Source organism: Lycorma delicatula, chromosome 10, assembly GCF_047948215.1.
Source record: "Lycorma delicatula isolate Av1 chromosome 10, ASM4794821v1, whole genome shotgun sequence".
Classification (NCBI taxonomy): Eukaryota; Metazoa; Arthropoda; class Insecta; order Hemiptera; family Fulgoridae; genus Lycorma; species Lycorma delicatula.
Genome location: NC_134464.1, coordinates 101,809,763 through 101,824,959, shown reverse-complemented (window position 1 = coordinate 101,824,959; position 15,197 = coordinate 101,809,763). Strand labels below are relative to the sequence as shown.

Here is a 15,197-nt window from a genome sequence, read left to right as displayed (position 1 = left end):
AAGTGAAGTACAAGTGCGCTGTAAAGAGGGGATTGACTTCAAAAAATAAACCCGATATAATTATCAATTATAATAAAAATAAAACTGGTGGTTAGAAATGATCAATTATTTCATACTATCCATTCAAACACAAGCAAAAAAATGGTGGAAACAATTATTTTTCCATTTATTAATGATGTCAATTGCTAATGCCTTTATCTTGTACCGGGAATCATGGCCATTGCATTTGGGGCATGTCGTTTAGAAAAATTTATTATATTGATGGGAATGGCTTTAGGAAAAAACAGTAGGTGTTCTTGCACAAGAAGCCACACCAACAACAATAAAAACAAAGACTAACAGGTTGTCACTTTCCGGAGAAAAACCCCCAACTGCCCGCAAGGGTTTATCAAGTTTGCTCTGAAAAACAAAGGCAGTCAAAGGGAAAGCTGGAAGAAAGGAAACTGCTTGAAGGTGTTCTGAGTGTGTAGTAGCTTTGTGTGTACCTTAAAAACTAAAGCTAATTACATTTAAAACAGCAGTATCACAATTTTTTATTTTGTACCTATTTATGTACTTTTTAGAACATCATTTTTTAAATAAGTAAAATAAGTATTTCATATAGTATATTAAAATAAACTGCATTTTGTTCTCTTTCTAAACACATTCATATCATTCGCATAAAGTCATATCACAAGTACAAAAGTCAAACAGAATTTTTTTAAAACACTCAAAGAGCTGGATACAAAGACTGTGCATATTACAAACTAGGATGTAAAGTGTTAATTACGGCTGTAGTATAAATGGAAATAAGAAATACACTGGCTTCAGCTGATTCTATCCATGATTTTTGTCGAGCAAAACTTGATGTCATAAAAGCTATTTTTGTCATTAGTTTCATTGTAAGGAGTTTTTAGGAATTTAAAAACACAGCATGAAATTGTTATACCTACACTGAAGTTTGGTTCAGTGATCGGAATCTTTTCTAATCTTTAAATATTTTATCTTTAAAAATTTTGAAAAAACTGTTATGACTGAACACTGGGTTATGTACCTGGGCTTTAATTGCAGGTGAAACTGATGATCTTAGTATGTTAAACAGAATAAATAAATAAAACTGATGATCACTTATGTTATTTTAATAAATGAAGTTTATTTTTATATCCAACTGAGTAGGACTTAACTGCATCTATTAATGCAATGATACTGATATATTATTCTGTAGCTGAAATGTCAAATGATGTAGATATATTTAGGCTGATGATCACTTGGTGAGGCTTGGACATTTGTTACAGCTTTTATTGGCCTAATTAATTATTCTAGTTACGTGTAATTAAGGTTAGAGAAATGTTTTTACTCAAATACAAATGTTATTAATGATGTTGGTAACGATAATTATATTAATGATTAATAATGTAAAATTGTTTTTCTTTTGTAATTTTGAATATCTGACTTTATGAATAAAAGCATGGTGCATTAGTGCCTAACTATCTAGTATATACCGATTAATTGATGATATTGTTTACTGTAATTAGGCATACCTGTTGTAAGTAATCTTGCTGTCTATATAAGATTTATAAAAATAATCCATGTACTTTACTAACAAGTAAGTCTATAACCGCAGAGCTCTTATCATAGTTATTGTTTAAAGTGAAAGTTATTAAATTTCATTTTTTTGTTAATTTATTAACACAGATGAGATATTTCATTACATAGTGTTTTATAGTATAACTAAATTAAAGGGACAACCAGACTGTGAAGACCAAATAAACCTGTTAACAAGATACATATTATTTTAAAAATTGCAACAATTGATTGGTATCTTATTCTAATTATTCTTTTAATTTTTTAACTGTTATTTAGTTAACAAAGTAATTCAGTGAAATTTTATAATATATTATTATAAACAATAGCATTTTTTTTTTACTTTACAGTATTTGCAAATTTGTTGAAAGAGTTACTTTAATCCATTTTTAATAGTTTTTTGATGTTTTTAATTTACGTAAAAACAATCTATAGAAATTAAACTTGTGTATTCTGATTATCAAATCTTTTCCATTCTATTAATTTTGTAAAAAACACATAATACTGAAAAATTGGACTAATTATTATTTATAAAACAATGAAATTCTAAATCTGTATAAATATAGAAAATCGAAAAATTCTTGTCTCAATGATTTTATTTTAATTATACATTGTTCTAAATACAATGTAGCACACAATTTTTAGAGAAAAAAATTTGATCAATTGAAGAGACAGGGGGGATTATACTGGAAAAAATTAAAAATATTATTACTTTGGGTTTTAATCTACGTTTTATTATATAAAGAGGAAGAGAGTTTTTGTTTGTTCGGGACAAACAAAAAACTACTCCGTCAATTGCATCAAATTTTTACCTATTTCTTGGCATAACTGAGCTATAATTCATGTCAAAAGAAAAAAATATATATATATATATACAGTAATGGAAATTTGCTGGTTGAAGCACAAACTTTAATGAATTGAATTAATGAACTAATTAATAGCCTCTTCATTATGTCTTCATTAAGTAATGTAAGAAACGCACTCGTATAGACTCAGTACCATACAAACTACGACACCTAAGACGCAACTGAACGAATTCATATCCCCACCGCCGAAAATATGTTGTCTCTATGGAAACGCTTCAAGGACAAACTTATTGTGGTTCACAACTTGCTCTAAGCGTTTTAAAACATTTCACACTGTCATTATCATAATCGCAGTTTCCAGCTGGCCTTTCTAACAGATTTTTTAGGACAACGCAGGTAAAACTGCTGACACGGTCGTCGCATATTCTACCCTTTACACAGATATCCATTTGTTTAAAACCAAATATCTCATCGATGAATGTTATTTTTCACTTCGGAGATCGCTTTTTACGGAACAAACGTTGAACCGCAACTACAGAATCACATTTAGTAAATTACAAAGCACAAAAAGTTTTATTTCTAGGAGTTGTCAGGAGTTTCCATTTTTGTTAATGGTGGTTGATGACTTTTTAGATATAACATTTAATAAACGATAAATTGTTAAGGATATACGATTATATATTATATTTTGCAAGTTTGAACTGTTGAGTTCATGAAAGCTGATGATGGAAGAAGGCTGAAAGAAAACTGCCTGAATGTAGTGCGGAGCCGGCTTATATTGTGTGTACAGAGCCGCTGAATCGTGAGGTGCCGAGTGCATCCGAAAGTGCATACAGTGTAAACTGTATGCTGCCGCTGAATCGTCAGGAGCTGAGTGTGAACTGAAAGAAAGACCTTAAAATTTTGAAGTCCTTAAATAAATTTTTAATAACATACACTGATTTGGAACATAAGTCTGAACAATACTGTCAAGGGGAAAAATAGGAAATTAATCTACGGCTGTGCGCTACTAAAATCTTCCTTTTTCTTCCTTGTACTTCGTACATGTAATCGCGAAAATTTTCGGTTTCCAGATTTCAACGGAAATATCCATTTTAACCATCCCTGAATCTATTTTCACTAGTTTCGGCGTGACGTCTGTACGTACGTATGTATCTCGCATAACTCAAAAACGATTAGCCGTAGGAGTTGAAATTTTAGATTTAGGACTGTTATAACATCTAATTGTTCACCTTCCCTTTTGATTGCATTTGGCTGAACCAAAAGTGTTCAAAAAAGCTCAAAATCCAAACAAATTTGGATTTTGGACTTTTTCTTAACTGCAGTAATAAACCCTCATTGAGAGATTCTCAACGATATATCAACGTAAGTGGTACTTATTTTCATTGGTTCCAGAGTTATACCCAAATAAAATTTTAATTAATGAAATATTTGGATCTTAAAAATGGGAAGTCACATCGGTCCGAATCGGACTTCATCTTCCTTTTTTAATTTTATTCTTTTTAAATATATTGATTTTATTAATAATTATTAACCTCCGATTGTAAAAAGGTTTTACGATGAATAATAAAAAAAAAAGAAAATGAAAAAAATATCAGTTGCAATGAAATAAAATATGATGTACTTTTCATTTTAAAAAAATTGTATATAACTTAATAGGCGTAAAAGGAAGTTACGTGGTGTCCACGTCAGGATTTTGTTATTTGGTTCAGGTGTTAAACCAACGCTTTTACATCTCATCCAAGAGATATTATAACTAATTAAATCACTAATACTATTATTGTTCACCCGATGTGTTAAATTATATTTACTGTTTCTACGATAGCTTTAATTTTTGTTATAATCAAGAGCTTGAATAAATCAAGAATAAACAGAGATGCTGATCTATTTTCCATTTCATTATTACGACATGGTTCATTGAATCATTTATTTAATATATGAATTAAAACCACATCAGAAATAATAGAATCTATAATTTTGTAAAAAAAAAAAATGCAATTTAGTACGTAATATTTATTATTTAACGCTAGCACGCGCACGCGAGCGCACACATACACAAAACTTTCATATACTCAAAACATTTGCAACCTTTTTTAGGTATTACGCAAGAGATATCCATAAAGAAGAGCTTCATACAAAAAAGAAGTCGGCTAGTATTAAAACAGATTTAGAATTAAAAAGATATTTTTTAAAATAGCTGTTTGTAGGGTTTTGTGTCAGCAAATCGTGGACAATAGAAAAAAAGAAAGGAAAGGTATATAGACCAATGAAATTTTGTGTGATGGGTTTGTTTAAAATGAGGTGATCTGATTAAATACGAATAAGTTTTATATGAATAAATTAAATAAGTTTTTAAGGTGACAGGCCAGTTAAATATGCTAAATTCAGTTTTAAAATATAAAGTTTTAATTAATTTTGTAATAAAAGGAGGTGGAATATAATCATAAGATAATATGCGGTAGAGAAAAAACAAAATTATAATGGTTAAAAGAGATAACTTAAGACATAGAATGCAGCGTTTCTACATGGGACAACTATGCGGTTTTCTCCATGTATGATATGCAAAAGAAAGAAATAAAAAATTAACGAACGATCTTGAAAACGAAAATGTTTGTTTTTAAATCAACAAAAACGGTAATCTAGTATAAATCTAACTCTAAACCAAACTTATTTTTTGCTAGACGCCCAACCTGGACAGACTTTTAGTTTTGAAATCTTAACAGAAAAGTTAAAACTTTCAAAACAAAAAATCTGCCCATACTTATGGGTAGGATAGTATATGGATAGCTATATATTACAGGAATAAATTATAATCTTAATTTTTGACTTGTCGGTAAAGCTGGTTTTGAAATTTCAAATTAAAATTAAAATTTTTTTCAGAAACAAGAATCTGCCAATTCTAAATCAAAATTACTCATATTTCAGCTAATATTGACAGACTTTTAGTTATGAAATCTTAACAGAAAAGTTAAAACTTTCAAAACAAAAAATCTGCCAATGTAAAATTATACCTATATATATTGGAGTAAAAAAGATCGTAGTGATGTTTTTGCATCAAATATGAAAATAATAAACTCTCAATTGTTTAAAAAAATTAATAAACAGAATTTTTGCTAAAACCATAGTAACACAAAAAGATTTATTGTTGATATTATATATTCTTGTAATAAAACTGTGTTAAAACTATAAATTGTATAACTGTGATAAAACTATTTTTTAAACCTATTACATTTCTTAAGACTTTTTGTAATAAGAAAATAATGGAAAAAAGAATTGTAATAAATTGAATTCTGTAATTTTATTTTCTACTTTCCAAATACCGTAATTTTTTTACCTGTAAATGGGATAATATTTTTACTAACATAATATTACCAAGCCCTACAGAGAATCGAACCCAATACCTGTTAAATTAATAATCAGTAATAAACAATTACAATCTATTTTACTTATTTTTGTAATAATAACAATTGAATAAGGAATAAATATATTATATATTATATACACATAGATCACGTCAAGATTGGGTAGCTGTGCTATTCGGAGAAAATCTTGATCACAACATTGTACGAAAATACACGATTAATCGTAAAGTAAAAAATAAAATTCTTTTAAATTTAGACTAGTAAATTAGCAGATTAAATATGTGATTGATTGTAGATAAAAAATAATAATTAATAATACATTAAACAAAATTATACGAGCATACATACGATTAATGCAGTACAAAACAATTCAGTTTTTATTTTAATTAATATTATTTAAAAGCTCACTGATAGCGTGAAATTATTTCTGAAAAAAAATTTACTCAAATTTTATTTTAAATTCGTTGGAAAAAAGTTTAAATCTGTTGGAATTTATTAAAAATGACAACAGAAACATCATAATGATCATTTCATGAAAACTGAGGTTTGTTTTGTTAATAACAAACATTTTTTTTGTTTCTAGTTTAAGAGAGATAAATATTGTAATTTTTTTTTTTGAAATATGTGACCACTCTTTTTCATATTAGTATAAATATATGGCTAAGTTAACATTTTTTAATAGCTACATATCAGTCCGTATGATTTACATTTATGAATGTTAAATAAATGATCAGATTGCCCGTTTTTTTATTTATCACTTTTTTCTGACTTTTTGTTAATGCCGTAAAATAGAATACATTTTACACGGGAATATACTTAGTTATCCTGAACCCCGTAGGGGAAGATAGGGGAAGAAGTTCCATCCTTTGGTGGTTGGGTTCTATTAACCGCAATCTCAGGAACGGTCGACCTGAGACTGTACAAGACTTCACTTCATTTAAATTCATACCATCCTCATTCATTCTTTGAAGTAATACCTTTCGGTGGTTCCGAAGGCTAAACAGAAAAAGAAAGTTCCATCCTTCAAAGACTCAACATGTGTTTGTTACCAATGTATAATTAATTAACATAAAGTTTTATATATATGAATTAAAAGTTCAAGGATTACAAAGAAAATAATTTGGGATATAACCAAAACAAAGACTTTTATTTATTTCAATGAACTAGGGAATAAAAATAATACATAGAATAATTTAAACACAACCGAGGTATTAAACCAAGGCGGTAAATTATTCGACACTTTCAGCCGATAGGCGAGTTCATTCCATACTTTAATCAATAAGACTGGAGTAATGGAAGTCATCCTTCAACCTTGTGCCTCAAATCGGGTAGATAAGTAGTGGAGTGTAAAAGCAGAAAATCCTTTATTAAACCCCAAAAGAAAAAATCACATGGAGTCAGATCGGATCATTAGAGGCAATTACAAACTAGTTAGTCATCGGATTCATTCCAACCAACCCAGCGGGCGACAGAAACGTCATTCAATCAATCTCATACACAGTTATGCCAGTGAGGAAGTGCCCCACCATATTGGAACATAACATTTTCTTATCCATTTTTCAATTGAATAAGGCAAGTACATAGTATATCCGAATAAGCAAATCCTTTTACGCTTACCTAAACAAAAAATAACGACTAGTAAACTTATTTTCGGGTTATTGAAGAGAAAACATTTAATTTTGGGAGTCCCTATCTGATTGTAAATTTCATGCTGATTTTCTAACCCCCATATACGGGATTTATATGTGTTAATTTTCCACTAAGATGAAATGGTGACTCGTCGTTAAATACAATCCGATCAAAAAAATCGTCATGCTGTAATATTTCCAATGCGAAGTTGGCACACACAACATAAGGTGGATAGTGCTGTAATATTTCCAATGCGAAGTTGGCACACACAACATAAGGTGGATAGGCTTTAAGCCTGAAATACTGTGGGTATGTGGACACATAATTAGAGCTTGTTGCAAACCACAATAAGTTTGAAGGGTAAGAGATTGACGTAGAAGAAAGAACATTAGTGGTGGTGCGGAAAGTACTATACTAAGTACGAACATTGATCTGACCTACTACTTACGAAATCAAATCGCAATGTTTCCTTCCTGAATAATTCATCATCGCTTTTATCATTACCGCCAATATTTAAATCACAATAACCTAAATAATTATCATCGCTATTGCTATTTACGTTAACAACGATATTTTCAATGGCATTATTAATTAAAGATTCCAGAGAAATTGGTTTTATTGGTTTGCTTGGCATTTCTTCCGCCACCACCCCATTCGGTCGCCCTAATGTATAAGACCGAATATATGTGCCACAAACTGCTACTGAGCCACGAAACAGTTTAGCGACTAGTGTCCTAACTAGCTCCTAGAGCTAACCTAAAAACGTGAACGGAATAAGCGTGGTACCATACACCATTCGCTTTTTTAATAGTTTTAGTTTTTTTATACTACTAATCTTTTAGGATGGTAATAGCTTTTATTGGGATTTGTTTTTGCTTCGTTTAAAATTTTTTGAACACTACTAAGTGAAATTTCCGTAGCTTGGACGACTCGTTTTTGAACTTGTTTAAGAAGGATAGGTCCACCTTGTGCTTCCTTCGTCATAAAGTCAAAAACATTAAACTGGACTTCTCTCGTCTCTCTCTTTATCTGTTTAGCCTCCAGAACCACCGAAGATGTTACTTAAGAGGATGAATCAGGATGATGTGAATGAATGTAAATTAAGTGTTGTAATCTTGTACACTTTCAGGTCGACCGTTTCTAAGATGAGATGTGTGGTTAATTGATACCCAATCATCAAAGAACACCGGTATCCACGATCTAGTATTCAAATCCGTATAAAACTAACTGACTTTACTAGGAATTGAACGCTTGAACTCTCGACTACCAAATCAGCTGATTCGGGAAGATTATTCTAGGAAGTTATTATTCGGGAAGTTCACCACTAGACCAAACCAGCGGGTAACTTCTCTCGTCTGGCTATGAGTAGGTTTTCTCAGTGCAATTTTTTTCTTGTACGTCCTACTGCTTTTACCTTCCACGATAAGAAAGTGAAATTATAATACTATTCTACGTTAAAATTATTGTAATAGACAAAATAAACAAATTCCGTTAACAACAGAAAATCAAAAAATAAAAATATAGTGCGAAATTTTTGTAAACAAAACGCAGCATTTTATTACGATGTTTTTACAAAAGTAATGAAGACACACACTATCTCAGCTGGGTTTGAACTGAATGATATGAATAATTATACAAAAATAATAGAATTAATTTACATTAAATAAAATAATATTAAATTTCTGTTTAACAACAATGGACTTCCAGTGGGGGCTGCTTGTGAGGCTAGAGTGGTGAGGTATGTGAGCACCTCATGGGAGGATAAACCAATCATTACTATCAACTGGAAACAAATGGGGTGCTCCTGGGGATGTTGTTGAGAGAGGTGTAATAGGGTGGTCCAATAATATATCTTCAAACAATCGTATGATTTTCAAAATTCAAATGGGGTATTAAAGAATTTCTGTCATGCGAGAACCAACTGACCAACTGCTTTCAAATTTGCTGGATATATTCATGTTATCCTAAGGAAGATTTTAAGCCACAGATCAAGGCCCCCATCTCTGTTGAAGGGGTGGAGCCCTCTGGGTAGATGGTAATGGCAACTGAAGCCAGCTCTGGGGTAGGCCCTGAGGAGCCCCTGAGTTGGCTTCGGGGATTACCTAGACTAAAGGGTCCAGGTTCTGGCTAGACAGGCCAGCTAGTCCAGTTTAAAATTACCTCTTTTCAATGCCACCAACTAGAAATATTTTTATTAATTTTTTAACTAAATGATGTCATTCTCTCTAATTTCAATTTTTATTTATAGAATTATTTTTATGGACTTCATCATTTATTTAAAAAATTAATAAAAATATTTCTAGTCGGTGGCATTGAAAAGAGGTAATTTTAAACTGGACTAGTTGGCCCATCTATTTAGAACCTGGACCCTTGAGCCCAGGCAATCCCTGAAGTCAACACACGGGCTTCTCAGAGCCTACCCCGTAGCTGCAGAGTTCGCTTCAGTTGCCATTACCATCTACTCAAGAGGGCTCCACCCCTGGACCACTCGTTCAAAGGAGATAGAGCCTTGATCTGTGGCTTAAAATCTTCCTTAGGATAACAGGAATGTATCTGGCAAATTTGAAAGCAATCGGTCAAATTTTAATACCCCATTTTGATAGACAAATTTTAATACCCCATTTGAATTTTGAAAATCGGAAGATTGGTTGCAAAAATATAAAATTTCTGAATTACCATGATCTATTAGATCGAGAGTGTACCAATTAAAATTCATTGAATGAAATGACAGAGTATAGTATTATTTAAAAGGAAGTTTCTTTTAGCGTCAGGGAAGCTATTTCATTACTTTTTATTATGTAAATTCATTCACTAACTTGGTTACAAATACAGATACACGTGTTTTACTTAGAGTTAGGAGTTGGACTGTGCTGAGTAAGGTAGTATTTTTATCATGTTCTGCTTTTTCGTTGTGTAGAGTTCTTATTGGACTCTACAACAAATATTGGGATTAGGATATTGGATATGCTTTTTTACAATATATGAGTTATTTGAATGATGGATTGATTTTTTACACTGTTTTTTAATAATATAATTATATATAATAAGGACTAAATTCACTTGTCGCTAGCTGGCGTGTGTGGATTAGTGTTATGAGTTTTAGAAGACAGGTGGTTGTTATCTATTGATAACACTTTTTTTTTTTTAATTTATTATTTATAAATAAAATTTAAAGAAGACTTTGTTATCTTATCGGGTTAGTTGAATGAATCGAATTAATTATTAGTTTTATTTATGCAGCTTGCTTATCAAAGCGATAGCCTTTGTTCGTAGCTTTACTAATTACATTATGTTCACAGATGTAATTTTATTTCTGTTATTTTCTCAAGAAATGAGAATTCGACATGAGCAAAAATTCTGGTGATCTTACTGCGATAGGACCATCCTGATTAAAAAAAAAAAAGAAAGACAAAACTCCAGGGCACACAATCAGTGGTGTCAGTGATCCTGGAAAGAAAAAAGTGGAGTCAAAGGAGCAGTCGTTCAAGAGGAAAGTAGATGTGCTTGACAGTAATGAGAGCGACATGTCGGATGGTACAGATTTAGATCATCTTCTGTTGCAGATACATCGTATGATTATGTTGATCTGGCAGAACACAAACACTAAAACCGAAATAAAAGAGTGCAACTACTCAATCTTAGGGATGGCGAAAGATGTGGAAGTAGTGGTGAAATCTCTATATCAGACAGTCCTACCCAAACTGGGTGAGCACAAATGGAAGTGACCAAGGAAATGAGACGACAGGAGTACTCAAACAATGGCTAAGAATCGTGAGAAGGTTGAGAAAGCACTACAGTCTGGTGTCTTATGTGATCTGGAGGATGTCATGGAAATTAAATGGCAGAAAGATCTTTATCAAAAGGTGGAGGTATTATGTGGCTTCTGGGGGCAGTAATTGAGGGATTGTGTGTCTTCCTGGTCCCTAAAGGAAAATGGAAGAAAAGTCCATACACTGACATGATTAGGGATTTGGCTCCGGGTATGGGAAGGTGCCTGGACACTGGAATGCCTATACTGAGTGATACCATTGTTAGAAACTCTAGGAGTATCGAAATGTTAAACTAAGAAAACAAAGACGAAGACAAAAGCACAGTATTTGCGATTGTGGTAGAAGAGGAGAATGATGAATTGGTTAGGCAAATCAGCAAAGCACTGTACATGATTGGGAATACAGACAAAACAAGAACTGTGTTCATAGCCGCCAAATGACGAGTCTGAAAAATAATAACTGAAAACTGGGGAAGAGAGAAGTTAATGGAGGGCAAATGGCCACTCTATCTCATTAAGGAAGAACCCAAGAAATGAGTTCTCCAAGGGCTGGCTACATCGATTGTGATGATTAGGAAACCAGGGACGATGAATGCTGACCTATTAAAACAAGTCAAGAATAGTTTCGGTGAAGAGCGGGCAGAGATATTCTGTCCATAAAGAGAGCAAGGGCGATGGATACTATGGAGATCCGAGTGATTGATTCAACTTAGAAGTGTAAGGATGTGATAAGACATTTGGGAATGAAAATGGAAAATGCGGTGGTTGGAGAAGGGCTCCATAATGCTAGAATGATTTCATTCCGTGTGAAGGATCTTGACATCTTCTATACCAGTATAGAAGAGGTTCAGGCCACAGTTAGTAAAGAAGTGGGGCCCCAGATATTCCGGTTAAAGTGTACGGATTACAACTAGCCTTTGGTGAGACACAGAAGGCCACGGTGATGCTGCCTATAAGAGGAGTTAAGGTGTTGGAAAACAAACAGAGAATTAAAGTGGGGTGGCACTCTTGCCATATAGAGGCTAGGACTGATGACATAAGATATTACCATTGCTGGAATGTAGGACATAAGGCGAGATTCTGTAAGGGACCCAATCGTGTAGACTTATGCTATAACTGTGGAAGTGTAGGACACTGGACCAGAAGCTAGGGTTGTCAGTTACATAAATCATGAATTTTTCCAAATTAATGTTAATAGATGGGTGGTTACACATGATGTTGATTGGCAGGCTGTGTTAGACATGGCAGTCGACTTTCTAATTATTGCTGAATCAAACAAGAGGATAATTTCATCAGGAGAATGGCTAGTAGACACAGACACAAGAGAAGATCCTGCAATAATAAAAACATCACTGGGCAGTTGGAGCGGTGGAAATTGGAAGGAGCTTTGTTGCAGTCACCCTTAACCAGTGCAGGCTTGTAAGTTGCTACCTCCCCGAATTGCAACATTGAAAGATTCGAAGAATTTCTTCATGATTTAGAAGAGTAAATAAGGATATTAGCAAAACCTGTAATACTTATAGTAGATTTTAACGCTGAATCAATAGAAGTGGGTGGTACAAGATTGAGCCGTCGCAGGTATAGATTGGCGACTCTGTTGGGGGTCGATGGATATGCTAGTACTGAACAATATGGGAGTTCGGACGTTCACAAATTACGGTGCTAGTGCAGCAATTGATATTGCGTTAGTCTGGAGGTGATTTCATCCAAGATTCTGGAAGGTGCTAGAGGAAGATTTTCTGAGCGATCACTCCAGGATCCTGTTCAGTATTCAGTTTGAGGTCCCGACACTTCAGATCAATAACTGCAGATGGAAACCAAATATGACCCAAAACCAAACTTTTGTGGATTCGGTGGCAAATAAGACTGGAAATATACAGGAGAGGAATCCAGATGATGTGTCCTAATGGAGAAGAATGAGGGTCTTAAACCACAGACACCACAAGTCATGAAAAGGGTTTACTGGTGAACGCGAGAGATTGCAGAGCTGTGTGCAGCTACTATGAAGACCAGACGTCGACTATAGTGGACCCGTGTGATCATCCAGGGAGGTAGGGCAGAAATTTTACATAAAAACATACATAAGGCATATTTTGCTATGATCAAAAATTCCAAACGAAGGCCTAGAAGAAACTTGCAGCCAAACTGGATGATGATCCCTGGGGAGGGTGTATCGGGTGTTGATGAAGAAGTTTGGTGCGCCGCCACTCCCCTAATCATCCAGAGAACAAGATATACAAGCAATAGAACTCCTCTTCAAAACTGAAGTAACAGAACAGATGGATATTGTATGTAGTGAACGAAGATGATTCAGCACTGATGCACTTGAATGGGAAGTTTTGAGGACCAGTAGTTGGAAAAGCCTGGGCCCAGATGGGGTTTCTGGTGGACTGCTGAAAGGGCAAATAAGTAGATGACCATGGCTCATTTTAGAGGCTATAAACAGGGTACAAGAGGCACAGGAGATTTGCCGATTTCCGTCAATATAGAAAAGGGGGAGACTTGTGTTAATCCCCAAGGTGAAACATCCACACAGGACCCAATCCTTTTGGCTGATGTTTACTTCCGACACTGGGTAAGGTCTACGAAAGACTTTTAGCTGAGAGAATCACGCTGGAGTTAGATGAATCAGGAGGGCTCTCGCAATCCCAATTTGGATTTCGACACAAGTCTACAACGGCCACACTCTACAGGGTGAAAAGATGGATCGAGGAATGCAGGACGGGCACCTGGAGGACCAGGATTCCCTGATGGTTCTCCTGGACGTCCGATATGCTTTTAATAGTGTCCCATGGGAGACAGTTATGGATGCTTTGAGTGAGAGAAACATCAGTCCATATTTACAATCCATGATTATACAGGGTTATTTTTTAGTTATTGTTAATGTCTGGTAATTTTTTTCTAAGAAAGGGAAATTTTGTTTTGTGACACGAAGTTGGTAGCGCTACTCAACCGGTATAGATACGGCAGTGTGAGTTGATTCTCCTTGAACTGTGTAAACTTTTGTGCCGTTTCCGGTCGTGTTACGAACAGAATGTCTTTTACCATAGAACAACGAGTTTTCATTCTTGAACAATATTTTGCTACGAAATCGTATGCGAGTGTAAAAGAATCATTTCAAATTAAATTTGTTGGTGTTCCTCCGCCAAAAAAAATGTCAATTTCTAGGCTAGCAAACCGATTTCGAGAGACAGGTAGTGTTTGCGACAGAAAACGTAGCGGTCGACCGACTCGCTTGACAGATGACGTTTTAGAAAATGTGAAAACAAGTTTGCTCAATTCTCCACGGAAAAGTTTATGAAAACTTTCCACGCAAGTTGGTTAGTCATATTCGAGTGTTCAGAAAGCTGCTAAAAAATTGAAATTGCATCCGTATCGCGTACGATTAGTCCAAGAGCTTCAACCTCTAGATTTAAACAAGCGATTGAAATATTGCCGTCGGTTTAGGTCTCTCGTAAACGATAACGGAATCGAATTTTTAAACACAGTGTATACTACTACGTCTCCCAATTCCTCTCAAGCCACGTGAGTTTGATGAGTATTTGTACAGATTTAAGAAAAGAGAATTTCCAGAATGTATCCACTGCGCTTCTGTAGACTCATTGTTCCACATGTTTTATGAATGGCTGGGATGGAAGGAGGTTAAAATACAAGCACAGCTGGAGTGGATCTCCCCAGAAAATACAGTGGTATATATGCTCAGAGATGCTAATGAGTGGAAGAAATTGAAAACTTGGTGACGCAAATTTTGGTGACAAAAGAGTAAGACTTCCGGGAGTGGAGCAGTTATTGATGCCAAAAAAAGAGTGAAAAGACCGAGTCCCAGCTGCTTGGGCAGGGACTCTTGGCAACGGCATAGCCGGGCTCGGGTTTACCCCTGTCCTACCAACTAAGAGGCATGGCAAAGATGAATAAATAAAAGATACAGAACTGGCGGGCCAATCTGCCATGCCGGCATACAGCTGGTTGGTGGGGAGCCCCATTAAAGTCAGAAGAACACTCCCTTGGGCTGAATTATACTTGAATGTTAAACCGACCCGGGGGAGGAGAAGAAAAAAAAGGTATGTT

General features: G+C 34.2%; 1 long non-coding RNA gene across 3 annotated transcripts in view; it reads right to left on the bottom strand.

Annotated features, from left to right (window-relative positions):
• Positions 1 to 15,197, bottom strand: part of LOC142331393 (uncharacterized) — a 112,497-nt gene that overhangs the window by 4,164 nt on the left and 93,136 nt on the right. For 2 of the 3 annotated variants that reach the window (XR_012757976.1, XR_012757978.1), the window contains one exon: positions 1,521 to 1,751. The exons of the other annotated variant lie outside the window; for it this stretch is intronic. This is a non-coding gene — a long non-coding RNA (uncharacterized LOC142331393). The remainder of the gene's footprint in view (positions 1 to 1,520; positions 1,752 to 15,197) is intronic. 3 annotated transcript variants of the gene reach the window in all.